This window comes from Dendrobium catenatum, unplaced genomic scaffold, assembly GCF_001605985.2.
Source record: "Dendrobium catenatum unplaced genomic scaffold, ASM160598v2 fragScaff_scaffold_980, whole genome shotgun sequence".
In the NCBI taxonomy this organism is placed as follows: Eukaryota; Viridiplantae; Streptophyta; class Magnoliopsida; order Asparagales; family Orchidaceae; genus Dendrobium; species Dendrobium catenatum.
In genome coordinates, this window is record NW_021319442.1 from 464,533 (window position 1) to 476,316 (window position 11,784).

An 11,784-nucleotide genomic window follows, 5' to 3' on the forward strand; every position below is an offset into this window, starting at 1 on the left:
TGTCTCATTCAAGCCCAAATCTAAGCAGTCTTGTTCAATTCAAGCTCTTTGTTGTTCAAGTTTTGTTCAGGTCCCCTGTTCATATTCAATCAAGTTCAAAGGTTCACAAGTTCATCTGAATTTCGACAACCATCCTACGTCTCTCAGACAACCATCCTACGTCTCTCCCGTTTAGGGGAAAAACTACAGGAGTCTGGGCCTTCCCACCACGTGCAATAAATGTGTGTATAGTAGATGCCCGTAGACACTACGGCTGTGTCTTCATTCCCACCACGCGCAATAAATGTGTGTATGAGGTCTTTGAATGTACATGTTGTTGACCTCATTATTCGAGGTCAATTTCCCCGGAATTAATCTCTAGCACCTAGGTCTTCGTAGCCTAGTGTAGACATCGTCATTAAGATTTCCCTTAGGTGGATACCCACTAACATAGTGTTGACTCAGCCTTTTATTTCAACCTAAATCATAGCGAATAATTTGAACCAAATATATATATATATATATTAATTAAGATAAATTAGACACCATCTGAGCTCATATCAACCTGATCGACAACGTATAAATTAAAGCATTACCTACTCAATGGACTAAATCTTTTCACCTAAACTCGGTTTAATCAAAATCAATATAAAAGGGATAAAACTAATCATTTAAAACTATTTTAAATTAAAAAAAAGGATTTCAACACAAAATAAATGTCTAAATTATTAAGTTCATTCCAAATTAGTTTTATTTGAGTTATTAGTTTGAATTAAAAAAAAGGTAAAATGATCATTTCAAAATCTTATTGGACGGTTATTAGATTCAGTTTAGACAGCCTAAGACCGAACCACATCTCTCTATACATTCGACAAGAAGCAACCGCCCACTCTCTCTACTTGCAAGAATCGAACCCATCAGCTCTTCTCTGTTTGAAACCTCCAGGCGAAACCCCTGCAGTTCGCAACTCTCGATCTCCCTCTCCCCATTATTTCGGAAATCACCCCCGTCAAGGTCTGATCTCCTCTCTATTTCAAAAATCAACAGGCATCACCCGTCTCTTCTCTTTCTTGGCAAGAACTAAACCTCCTCCTAGCCCCATCTCTCACGAAATCGAAGCCCATAAGTCCCGTTACCCTCTCTTCTGCCTGCTCCCAATTCGCAAAGACCCCAAGAATCAAAAATGTTCTCCCTCTCTATTGGAACACCTGGAAAGATCGAAGCAGCCAACCTCCCCTCTGATTCGGAGATCAAGATCCTCTTCTCTCCCGTCGCCTGCCATTCTCAAGCCCTAGCTAAGAGCCCTCAGCCCGTCGCTCATCCCAGCCGCCAACCCTTTTAATCTAGGTATATTTTTCATTGCATCTTCTCCTTCCTCTTCCTCTTATTACTTACATTTCTTTTGTTTGAATCTGGATGATCGAAGTTGATCAATGATTTGAGATTTCGTGATCTTTTGAAATCTGAAATGAGTTCTTCTTGAGGGTTAAAATGCCCTAACTTCTTCCTCTTGGCATTCTTGATCTTATTTTAGAATGAATGGTTATATCGTGGAGGCGTTATTTAGATTTGGATTGGCATTCAGTTTCTTGTGCCTTTCTCCATCTTATTCTACTAACAAAAAAAAAAAAAAAAAGAAACAGTTCACTGGAATTCAAAATGATGCAAAGTGTATTTGGTTTGACATAACATGCTTTTGATACTTTGTTAAATCCTCATTTCATATTGATATCAAAGTTATCGTAATCTTTAACTTAAAGTTTTTTTTATCACCAAATGTTATTGGCCATCATAGTTTTCAGTTTTCATAGTAAGTGGAATCATATACTTATTCAGTTTGGTCTCATTAGCATTGTTGTACTGATCAGTTTTTTTAAAGCTTTAAGTATTTAAAACAATAAGATGTGATGTTTGGAAGCCTCATGAGCTTAGTGTTCAGTAGAGAAATATACATATGCTTAATGCTATTCACTTTATGTGCCATGAATACAAGTTCAATAAGAAGATGGATTGTATGAGGCTTGTGTGAGCCTTTGTTTTGTTTCATGAGTGATATCTTGTGGTTGTAAGTTGAGCTTGATATGAAGAATGATTTTAAAGTAACACTTTATCATTGTATGGCTTATGGCTAATTGGAGAAATATATATACAAGTGTATGTTTAGGATTATTCTTTCAATGAGTTTTGGGAAAGGAGAATGGTGGAATTTTTCTTTGCTTTTACGACAAGAAGCAAGTTGTCATTAGAAGAAAGAAAAGTTAGGATTTTTGGGAGAAGTAAAAAGTGTGTTTGCAAAAGGTGAATTGTGTGTTCATATGTTGGAAGGGTTTCATGTGAGAAAAATGAAAGGTTAAGTGTTTGGATTGGTGAGGAGAAGTGTTTTGAAATATAAGTTTGTTTGGAAAAGTTAAGTGTGTATAAATGTGAAAAAGTGAACTATGTGTGTATGTATGTTAATAATTAAAACTAAAATATGAAAATTGAGATATGAAATGTTTGGAAAAGAGTGTATGTTGAATAGTGAGATGTATGTGAAATGCACAATTGTTTAAAAGTAAAAGTGTGTGGTTGAAAAGTATATGAATTGTGAGAGTGGAATATGCAAATATAAAAAAAAAAGAATTATGTGTTTCTTTGAAAAGTGACATGTGTAAATGTGAGAAGTAAAGCGTATGTGTTAAAAATGAAGTGTCTGAAAAGTGTTTGTGTGTAAAGGTAAAATAATGCATTGAAAAGAGAATTGTGTAATTTTGAAAGGTAAAGTGTTTGTGTTGTGAAATTGTGTGTGTTTTGGGAGGTAAAAATGGGAAAGATGAGAAATGTTGGATTGGGAGAAATGAAGTGTGTATGTTGAGTGGTGTTTTAAAGATGTTGATTGTTGAAGGTTGAGGTGTTTTAAGAGGTAAGTTGTGGGTGTTGGAGAGTGAGTGCTTTGAGTGACCATTGGAAAGTGAAGTTTTAAAGAAGAACTAAGCACTTTTTCTCTCTACCTCTCTCTTTCCCTCTTTTACTCCCCCTTTTTTGTGCCTCGAGGTGAATGTTGGAAAGATACAAAATGTGCTATCAAAAGTGAAAAGTTCCAAAAGGCAATCACCGAAATAGTGTTCAAGTCCGAAGAAAGGTACGTTTTTTATTTTTAATAAATTTCAATTATTTCATTATTAATTATTAAATGTACTTCTAATACATGTTTTCTCTTCTTTATTTGCATGAACTACAATGAATGGTACCGTCGAGTGAACAAAAGGATAAAGGGCTAAAGGCGTCAATCGCTTCCATTCAACCGGGTGGAGGTGCTACGGGCGAAACTACCGGGTCGTAGCCCCTGGAGATTGTAAGTTTTTTTAAACTTAAAAAGCCCCTAGGAGGCATATGGTGTTGTTTGTGCGAACCCTTCCCCTTTAGGTCCCTAAAGTAACTTCAATTTTATTAGGATTATTTTTATTTTATTTTAGATCCTTTAAACTCCTTTACACGTGCGCAATATCCTAAGGGTTAGTGATAACAAATTTTTTCATACCATCCAACATTAGTAACATTTAAAGACAAAAATTAAAGAATGAGTCTTAAGAAATTTAGACGTAGGATGCATGCATGCTTTATGATAGAAATGCAGAAAACATAAAAAACGTAGTGACACATTGTTTTAGGATTAGTGAATACTTTTAACCTAACTACAATCAATTCTAAATAATAATCAAACAAATATTACAATTCTCTTTTAAGAATTAGAAATTATAACTATAAATAATAATTTCAACCAATATAAACCAAACATATAAAACAGTAAATAATATATATTTGTTTAATAAAAGTAAATTAACCCTTAAATTGAAAAATAAAATATAAATGTAATTGAATATTGAAATCACTTATGGAATTAATATAATTCGATAAAATATTAAAATCGTAAACTTATAGTCAAAATAATCTTAAATAATGGAAGGTTAATAAATTCTAATCAATTAAATAATATGAATAATAAAAAAATGATAATAAATCTAAAAAAATCTAATAAATCATTAAAAATTAAATAAAATCTTCAAAAATTTAATAAATCATTAACAATTTAATAAATCATTAAGGATTCAATAAATTATTTAAAATTAACAAATCATTGAAATATTAAAAAAACCCTTAAAAATTTAATAAAACATTAACACTTCAATAAATCATTAAAAATATAATAAATCATTTTAAAATTAAAAAATAATCTAAAATCTATCAAATCATTAAAAACTCAATAAATTATTAAAATAAATAATCTAAAATAAAAAATTATTAATTAAAATATATTAACAAATTAATCATATTAATCAACTTTAACAATTAAATTTCAACCTAAAATGAATTCAAAAAATATTAAATGTACTAAAACTTAAACATGAACATAAAATTCATTGACTTTTTATTAAACTAAATTCAATCAATTAGAAAACTTCAACTAATAATTAATCTAGAATATTTCAATCTATACAGCCTATCACAGACACTTAGATTTGTCTGGTATGACCACCAACTCTAGTTTTAGGTTAAAGCGGTGTTTATTTACTTGCTACTGTTTGACGGGCTTTCTCAGTTTTTACTGCATGCTGTTTGTGATTGATGTGAGTGTTTATTTAATTTTACTGCTCTCTGTGATATGATTTGATTGATAATTAGATTGCTCATAGGTTAGGAGCGATCTGGTTTTTCACAGAGTTTTCGGCATGTTGCCACACTTATGTAGGGCAATAAAATGGGGCTAATTAATTAATAATTATATAAATGTTACAGGTGCTTAAGTTGTTTAGCCCCAAAATAAAAAAAAGTGTGTGACCAAGTATGAGTATTGAATTTAATTTAAATACGAATATATAATTGCTTAGGAATGATTTTATTATAAATGCTTAGGATAAACTTACAGGTGATCTAGATTTTTTTTTTCTTTCTCGGATATACATGAAATGTAAATGTAATTTGTTGAAGTCAAGCGTTGTGAAAGTGATTTAGAAGTGGGATATCACATTCAACCTGAAATCCAAAGAGAAGAGAACAACCCTTAGCAAAGTATTCCCTTTTATTTGAAAAGCTATGTTATGATGATTATACTATCCAATGTGAATAAAAATACTCCTTTGGGGATTGAGTTTCTTTTCATTTGAATATTCAGGTCCGGTGGATCTAAGTAGTTTGTAGAAGAAGAAAGACGAAATGAGGAGATGAAATGAAGAAGAGGAAGAAATGAAGATAAGGAAAAAGTATATCCCATTTCAAAATCACTTACGTCAGTTTTATGATTAGAATTCGGGTTTGTTGTTAGTGGTGCCCGACCACTTTATTTTTTTAGCAAATTCTGTGTAAATAAAATGACACATGACACTTGCCATATGGACATTATATTTTGAATAATTTAATTTGATTTTTATATTATTTGCGCATTAGAATTGCCTATTTTTCTAAGTTTTCTTGCATGTCGTATTTTGTTTTAGTTTTGATATAATCGGAGTTTTTGTGAGGGTACGACAAAATTTTTATACCTGAAACTCTAATAAAGTTTTTAGGCTTATATAGAAACTCTAACGATCTAAGAAGTAAGCTCGGAACCGCCGAGAATCATTATATGCATATTATTATCTTCTCTTTCTTGTTAAGCACCTCCTCGCTTGCGCGTTCTGGCGTACCACCTGACCTATTATGGATAGTTTTATCAAGGGGATGTTGTACAATCTTTAGAGAAAAATCTATTTTTCAAGCTTAATTTTAAAATTACTTCATAATCATTTTATGCATTCGAGTCAATTAGCATGTCTTGCATTAACTACAAATTAAAGAGCCTAAAATATTAATTGTATTTTATTTTCAGTCATCATTCACCCTACATAAGTTGAGGGGCCAATTAGGGTATGCCTTAGATGTCGGCTCCCAGTTCCTTAAAACTTAAATAACGTTCCTACCCATCTTTTATAAAGAGAGTAGATACATGATTTTAAAGTGCCTAGGTGGTTAGATAGCTCCCCAATCTAGGTTGGGGTAAGTCTAGATTTATACTTCATTAGATAGGTTCGAATCACTACTTTGTAATACCCAATTTAGATTTAGGTTCTTAAGCAAATTTTTAAATCTTAAGTCCTCACCCTCCTAGAATATAATCCCAACTTTCTAATAAAATACAAATTTAAACATAAAATTTCTCTTCTAAAATGTCAAATCTAACATATGGGTAGACTGAGATTGCATTTGAGCTTCTCAGAATCCGGCACCTCCTACTTTCCTCCTTTGAATCATTAAGAATTGTTCAACGTTAAGTTTTTTCCTTGAAAACTTTTTATTTCTTTCCTTGTGTTTTACTTTGTAGTCAAGGGATGAGAAATTACTGTTTTAATCGAGAGTTTTCTTAGGAGTATCACTCCTAAGATGTAATTAACTAGGAATTTGATAACTCCATACTAAAATAAATCTTGTTTTATTCTCATAAAACAAGGAAAAAAATTTTGGGAATGTATGCCTTTTAAAAGGCTCATTTCTAATTTTAAATATACTAATCGAATATTATTATTATCTTTTAAGGTAATATAATATTTTATTTGTTATATTCAACTTTAGAAATAATTAATTTTATAGAACTCATTCTTGCTTTTGGATGCCTTGAATAATATTATATTCGTCTTTTAAGATGATATTATATTCTTTTTGTTACACCTAAATAAAAAAATGGATAAACTTTTCAAAAAAAAAATATTTTTATTTTTAAACGCATTCTATAAAATTTTATGTTCATCTTTCAAGATGATATGTTATTCTTTGAATTGTATTTGATCATAGAGATATCATTTTTTAAAACCCTATTTTGATATTGAATCCATTGTAGAATAGTGTCAGTGTCTCCCAAGATTGTATTTTATTCTCAATGTAGTATTCTATTACAAAATATGATAAATCAAAATCTGCATTGCGTCACATTTTTTTGTCATACACTTGTTTTAAAATACAATTGGCTTCCACCTCACTCGAGTGTATTTAGGATTATGTATAGGCGGTTTTCTAGTGCGCCGCGAATATCGAAATGGGGCTTTTAGGTGATTACCCCCTCGTCATAGGCGCCGCACCGGGGTCCCATCCCACCACGCCCAATAAAGGTGTGTATGGGCATTCTGGCTTCTTATTGAATCCCAAGAAGAAGCATGGCGCTCGGGTTGGTCATCGCGATCCCCTGCTACAAACCCTATAGCCACTTCTGCCAAGCCATTGATAAGCCCTTCCATCTCTCTCTCTCTCTCTCTGTGACCACTCAAATGGCTGGTTCGAACTTTGGAAAACCGAAGAAATAAGAAATTGATCAAATTGAATGGTTCAACTAAAACACGAAGGTTGAAGAGAGAGAGAGAGAGGGAGAGAGAGAGAGAGGCGACGACCAAGTAGAACTTATAATGTCAGTCGCCAGACAACGACTAGGCGTCCAGGCGTCCAGGCGTTTGTATGTTTCAGCGGACGGCCATGAGAAGTAAAAGAAGGCATCAAAAGTCGTGCAAAACTGTGCAACTTTAATATTTTTTTTTGGGGTAACGGATATCCACCTGTCACCCCTGTCCTCGGTGATCTAGAAGAGACACTCACTCAAGAAATCTCTAGCCCGCACTTGATTGGGCCCCCAATTAAGAGATGATGCCGCTTGAGAGGATTGGGCCCCCAATTAAGAGATGATGCTGCTCGAGAGGATTGAGCATGAATTTGGGGTTCCCAATCAAATTGGGCCACCAATCAAGCTAAATATTAGTGGGTGATTTTAATATTATTACACGTAAGAGGGTACACTTCAATAACGCATAGGCATAACAAATAAATTAAGCTGACTAAGAGCCAAGGTCTGAACAAATAGTTTATATTAAAAAAAAATTATACATGAATCATCATCAGAAAAATTTAACAGAAAACTACAACTTAGATGTTTTATTTTTTGGGGAATTTACAACGTAGCTGTTAAATTCATACCATCTTTCTAAAGTATCTTATGCATTTTTAACTAATGGCTATTTAATTCTCTTTATTAAATGCTTGAAATATTTATTATAGGGTTAAAAAAAGGTCGAGGATGTGACAAGGTAATTGAGGGTCCACTTTTTTTTTTTTGGGAAATTGAGGGTTTAGCTCAATCTATTAAAAATCAAAAAGTATACAAGTTTGAAAAAATAACCAAAAAGCAGGCAAAGGAAACGGAATGAAAAGTCAGAACAATAAAAAAAGAAAGGAAAACCTGCCAGTTAGGGATGTCAATTTTTGACACAACCCGAAACACGATTCGAATCCGACTCGAAAAAATTCGGGTTCGGGTCAACCCGAACCCGAAACGGGTCGGGTTCGGGTTGACCTAGCAACCCGAAATTGATCCGAAAGTAACACGAAAACTCATATTTGACCCGAAAATCCGAGATTGATCCGTTTTTTACCCGATTTTGACCCGAAAATTGAATATTGACCCTATTTTGACCCGAAAATTAGCAATTTTAGGTCAACTTCGGGTCATTCGTGTTGGGTCGGGTTCGGGTCTGTAAACCTGACCCATTTTTAAAAACGGGTCGGGTTCGGGTTGACCTGAATAGTGCCGGGTCAATTCCGGGTTCGACCCGAACCCGACCCGCTGATCCGAATTGACACCCCTACTGCTGGCCTGAACTCATAAAACAAGCATAATCAGATTAAGTCATAAAAATACTCCCTTAGTTGCCCGGAGACTTTCCAAAGAGAGGGATAAGCAGGCCTTATCATCGTCCAGGCCCAAAAATTGTGCCTGCCACAAAATATAGCATCTGAACAGGCTCTGGTCGGGTCTTGAAAATTCTCGGCAAAACGGCATAGCCAGATCAAACAAAATAGCCATGATTGAAAGGGAGGCATACACCGCCTATTTCCACAAAATAAACCAAAGCAAAACCTGGAACCAAACAGTCCAATTCGGACAAGAACCAGCTACAACCAATCAGTTAAGACATATGAGAGCTGCATATATTGAATTCAACTTTTCCTTTACCACATCTCCTTCCTTCCAGCCATAGATTTTGGTATTTATTGCTCTAGCAATCTTTCTAGGGAGAGTACTAACACAAATAGCTGTAAAATTGAATCTCCTGTTGTTCTGTTCGATCAACATATAGTAAATAATACCATCCAGGATCAGGAGGATTACATTTCTAATTTTAGGGGGCAGGGAGATACCACTCACATGATTAAGGGTTTGAGCAATGTTGGGCCTTAGGTAAAAGCTTTAGAAAGTGGGAATAAGTTTTGTAAGCACAGAAAATGAGTAATCACATTCGAATAGTAGATGTGCCAAAGATTCAATGCTAGCCTGACATAAAATACAAGTATTATCTTGCATATGAATGTTCCTTCTCAACAGCTCATCAATTGTTTTTAAACCACCCTTAACAACCAACCAAGTGTGGCTCTTTCAGCTAAGAAATAAGTTAGACATCGAGTACACCTTTTAAATATGAGACTTTGCAATGTCTCTATGTAAATGAAGTTGTTCAAAATAAACATGTTTTGTTTTTTATTACTAATTTGTATAATTTTTTTATTACTATTATAAAATATGCTTAATAAGCTTATTTTCTAATGTAGTTTTTATATATATTAAAAAAATTATTTTAATCGGGCACGAATCTTGAAGCAAAATTAAGTTGAAAGCTTCTGAAATTAAATCGGGGACCATCCAAACTCCGATTTCGGCAAACTTATATTCAAACTGAATGTCTCAGAAAGATGAACCCATTAATGTTGAGAAACGGATGACACTACCTAATTCATATTGAGATATTCTTCTATGACAAATATTTATATGTTGCATTCCTCTGCTTGTTGAAATGACATTGTTATTTGCGATATTGTTATAAGCTAGAGAACATTTTTTCAATGGAATGTATTTTGGCACCCTATATTGTCAACTCTTCCATCGACTAAATTTGATAATGTTAGAATATTTATTCGCTACCCACATCACTCTATTTCTTTGAATCACCTAAATGTTATGGTTGAATCCTTTTCTTGATGTAGGATTGGTGTTTGGGTTTTGTTCTTACTTGTGGGACTTAATTTGCATAATCTCTCCTTTTTGCTGGATTGGATGGGCTATCAGTCTTTTTCTTTGATTGAGTACTGTGTAGTATGTTCAATTATGTGTTTTATTTTCTCTAGAAGTAATCTAAACTATTATCTTTTGGGTATTCTGCTTTTCATCTTTTTAACATCGTCAGCTATGTGATGCATCATATTGTTACTTATTTACATAACTCTTGTGCAACCCAGTAACAATTGCATATTTTTCTACATTACTTTGCTTAATCATATAAATATGTGTTGTATTTGGACAACACTTCAATTATTATTATGTTCTTTTCTTGATGTTTGCGCCTATCACTGGCCATTTAATGGGACGTTTTTGTTTTTGAATTTTTAGCACATAAAATGACATACTTTTTATTTGGATGAAGAATGATAATTTTGTATAACCATCTTCATCCTTTTTGTCATAATTTAACTTGTTGTACTTTTAATTCAATTGGGCCAATGCCTTCATTTTCAAAAAGAAAATAAAAATAGATAGAGTTGAGAAGGAGAAAATGTATCTTATATAAAAAAACCCAACTATGACGATTTACTTGATTTAACGAGAAGAAAATAAAATAATGAAATTTTTTTTTTTTAAATAGGAACACTTTCAAAAAGAAAAAAATAAAATAAATAGATAAAGTTGAGTAGGAAAAAAGTTATCTTTCTTGTTTCAGGTGTACCCGAGCACCCCAACGTTATTCGATATAGAGCAGAGTGGCTCAGTGCTTCGTGACGCTGCAATGCTGTGGGTTGGAGCGCCACAACATAGTTATGACAGAGGTTTGAGCGCTGCAGCACTGCGAGCGAACTAGACAATTTTCTTTCTTGTTTTTCTAATGTGTTGTATCCCTTTGTGACATTTACTTGACTTTATGTTATATTTTGAGTGCAAGAACGGTGAGAGAGAGAGAAGAGAAGCATGAAGAGTGAGAGAGATGAGAGATTTGTGCATATTTCTCCTCATTTTATAGTGGATTCATTGGTGTGGTGTGGCTCCGTAGTTTTTTTTTTCTCAATTTTGAGTTTTTCAACGTTAAATCTTAATAATGCCCTTTACTTTCCGCTGATTTTACTTTCTTATTTGTTTTCATCATGATATAACAATTAACGTGTGATGGGATTATCGAGTTTTAAACCATCTTTTAGAGTATTAATTAGATATGATGGTGGTGATGCTACCCTTGAGAACAAGAATTAAGAGAAGTAAGAGAGGAAAAAAACAAACATAAAAGATAATTTAAGAAATATGAGATCTTTTATAAAGAAATTTATCAACCTTGATTCAGACTCATTTGGGCTCGTATTGGGTCGATCTTGGTGTCGTTGGGTTCGTATTTCCGAGACGCTCAGTTTGACTGTAAGCTCGCTGAAATCGGAGTTCATATACTCCCGGATTTAATTTTTGAAGTTTCCAACTAACTTTTGCTTCGAGATTCGTGCCCGATCAAGCTAATTTTGTGATGACGTATCAAGTATATATTTTTATGATAAATTGAGGTTTTAGTCATTTGCATTTCTGTAAGAAATAATTTGTAACCCTTTGGTTGCATGAGAGGACAGCGAAAATATAAGCACAGAAGAGCTACATCAAAAATCTTGTAATGCTCAAATATTACAATAAAAGAGTAGTTTGATGAATAATTAAAAGATCAAATAAGATATTTTTAAAATTTGGACTCACAATTTATCACATGCTAATTATGATTCACTTGTTTT

The 11,784-nt window shown here is 33.1% G+C and overlaps 1 long non-coding RNA gene across 2 annotated transcripts; it reads left to right on the forward strand.

Annotated features, from left to right (window-relative positions):
• The first annotated feature begins 492 nt into the window (after window positions 1-492).
• On the forward strand, window positions 493-11,129 carry LOC114580359. 2 transcript variants are annotated; one of them, XR_003701735.1, is made up of 2 exons: window positions 493-3,313; window positions 10,743-11,129. It is a non-coding gene; the product is annotated as an uncharacterized LOC114580359 (long non-coding RNA). The 2 variants fall into 2 exon arrangements; XR_003701736.1 differs by lacking the exon at window positions 10,743-11,129 and adding an exon at window positions 5,132-5,391.
• The last annotated feature ends 655 nt before the right edge of the window (window positions 11,130-11,784 follow it).